Source organism: Porites lutea, chromosome 3 (genome assembly GCF_958299795.1).
Source record: "Porites lutea chromosome 3, jaPorLute2.1, whole genome shotgun sequence".
In the NCBI taxonomy this organism is placed as follows: Eukaryota; Metazoa; Cnidaria; class Anthozoa; order Scleractinia; family Poritidae; genus Porites; species Porites lutea.
The window spans coordinates 28,750,511-28,753,010 of record NC_133203.1 but is presented as its reverse complement, the minus strand read 5'-3'; the positions used below and the strand labels follow the sequence as shown (position 1 = coordinate 28,753,010).

Below are 2,500 nucleotides of genomic sequence, written 5' to 3'. Positions count from 1 at the left end.
TATGCATTGTTTTCAAGAAAACAAGGACAAACACAGAACTGCATGGAACACAGTTTGACATTCCTCTTAGAAATCATACTTGGCACACACCAGGGGGTAGAGACAAAGTCAGGCTTATGGCGTACGATCCCTTCCAAAATTCATGGTTTCAGCGAGCAAGGTCAAATAGAAGAGTTGGGTTTAAAAGCTAATGTTGAATTTAAAATTTCCTGGGGAACGTACACTATACAGACTAAAAAACACTTTCACAACTTGCAAAGCAGTCACCTTGTGTGGTGGACAGTGGATAATTTATTACAAAGTAACTAGTTCAGAGGTGAAAAGTGAACCAGCAAAGAGAATAATATTCAATAACTTAAAAAAATATATCTCATGCCACTTTGTTTTTCTCACATATCGTATTTGTCCTTGCAAAATTGAAGGCACACTACTTGCGTTACTGTGTAAATTCTTAACCAACAACAATGCGTGCTGGACTATCGATCGAATTGATCAACTTTATAGATACATTTATTTTTCCGGGTGAAGAGAATACTATTATAATAGTAGTTGTGAGATAACAAGAAAGTGCCAGATTTATCAGAAGTAAATCTATTCAACAGAGCTTTATAATATGAGCTTACATTGTTTACATATCTGATTATACAAATTCACAATTCAGTGATAACATTTAATTTCACTTTGTTTATTGGAATCAGTAAACACCTTAATTGAAAGTCAAAATTCAAATGAGCCCAATAAACAAACTACATCCATTGCAAAAGCTCTTTACATTAAAGCAGCCTTAACTTTCCTTAGGTTTGCAGCAAAACACTTCTCAATATCTTAACTCTTTGGCGATTGTTTCAGCTATATGTTGCTATAATACATGTATTATGTTGCATAGCCTGTGAACAGTACAGGCTCTCTGTTCGGGGAAAGTTAAAAAAATCATGAGGGAAGGGGAAGGGGAAGAGCCAGTAGAGAAACCTATGAGGCTGCTATTTTGCGGCACCCACTGTGAATCAGATTCTCATGCAAGCTCCTATTGGCGAGAACACTGACAGGTCTTTTGATCTTTAACATGGCATCTTCTGGCACATCACTGATAAGCATATTTAGCCGCAATAAAGAGCTTTACATTTCAAAAGAGCTAAAATAAAATGTTCTTGCATCAGAGGTCAAATCACACTGACCAGAAACAATGACAACAATAACCTCAGACAATCAGTATACATGTCATGACCTCTCACTTTTAAATGAGAGGGAAAACCACAATTTTGCTCAGTCAAAGCTTACGCTCAAGCACATAATCTACCACCAGAGAAAGAACTCATTGGAACAAGCAGCATTTTGGCACCAGGTAAAAGTCAAGTGTTGCCTTCCAACCCCCTTTTTACATGCAAAACTGATTACATTAACTTACAATCTTGCTGACAGAAGATGAACAATTAATAGACAAGAGGGTGGAATAGCGGCCTCAAAGGTTTGTCTTAAGGCTCTCCCCCTTTCCCTTCCCTCTCCTCCCAACTTTTTTGCCTATCCTCCAAACAGAGAGCCTGTTCACAGGCTATATGTTGTATATTCCAAACTCTACAAAGAGAAAAAAGAAAGACCACAACATACAATACGTCTGAGAAGCGACATAAAATCAGTAAAGTTGCAATTTACCAAAATAAACGAAATGCAATAGTGAGAAACAATCCCGCCTTCAACCACCATGATTTTGTTTCTTCTCAAAACCATTTACATTGTACCTTTGGTTTATGATGCAATGCGCAACATCAATACACAAAACTGCTGGCAAGACCCTTGATGATTGCTTTGCAAGTTGTGAGAACATCATTTCCATTTCATTTAAGAGAATGTATGGGAAGTAACTTCCCTCCCCCACCTCCCTCCGTGCACACAACCTACAGATTAGTCACTAATAGACCTTTCCCGCATGACGCTCTATTGAGCAAACGTAAAGAAATGAGGATGAGGTTTGGGTGGACAATTTCATACAAAGGTCTATCTGCCAGCAGATAACTAACTAATCTGTAGGTTGAGCTTGTAATGTATGATTTCTAAGAACAAATTGTGTATGCTGTGTTTGTCCTAATTTTCTTGAAAACACTGTACATGGCTGCGAACATTTTTTTTCTCTTGAAAGGACATATGTCCCACTAAGACACCATCTTAGTTGGACAAGCAAAGTTTTAGTTGTACATAATGCCAATTACAAGTCCTTATTCTCAGTAGAACCTAGCGTAAGTGAAGAAATATTACTTGAAAATAACAACATCACTGTTTCAAGTAAACAAATTTGTCCCCAAGCATTACATTTTTATCAAAAGCTACAGGCAAAAAGAATGAACTTTAGGCCAACAAGTTTTCAAAAACCTCTATTCTTGGTTTGCAACCACATGACAAGACGGTCATATTGGTGGTGTGTTGGAGGTCATACAATAGAACGTTTTTTTTTGAAGAATTTGTAATGGTAACAGGACTGAGTGGAGTCCAATTCGGTCTGTAATCA

The 2,500-nt window shown here is 37.4% G+C and overlaps 1 long non-coding RNA gene across 1 annotated transcript in view; it reads right to left on the bottom strand.

Annotated features, from left to right (window-relative positions):
• The window catches only part of LOC140929565 (uncharacterized), a 16,621-nt gene that overhangs the window by 13,147 nt on the left and 974 nt on the right, over positions 1 to 2,500 (bottom strand). The gene's annotated exons all lie outside the window — the stretch shown is intronic.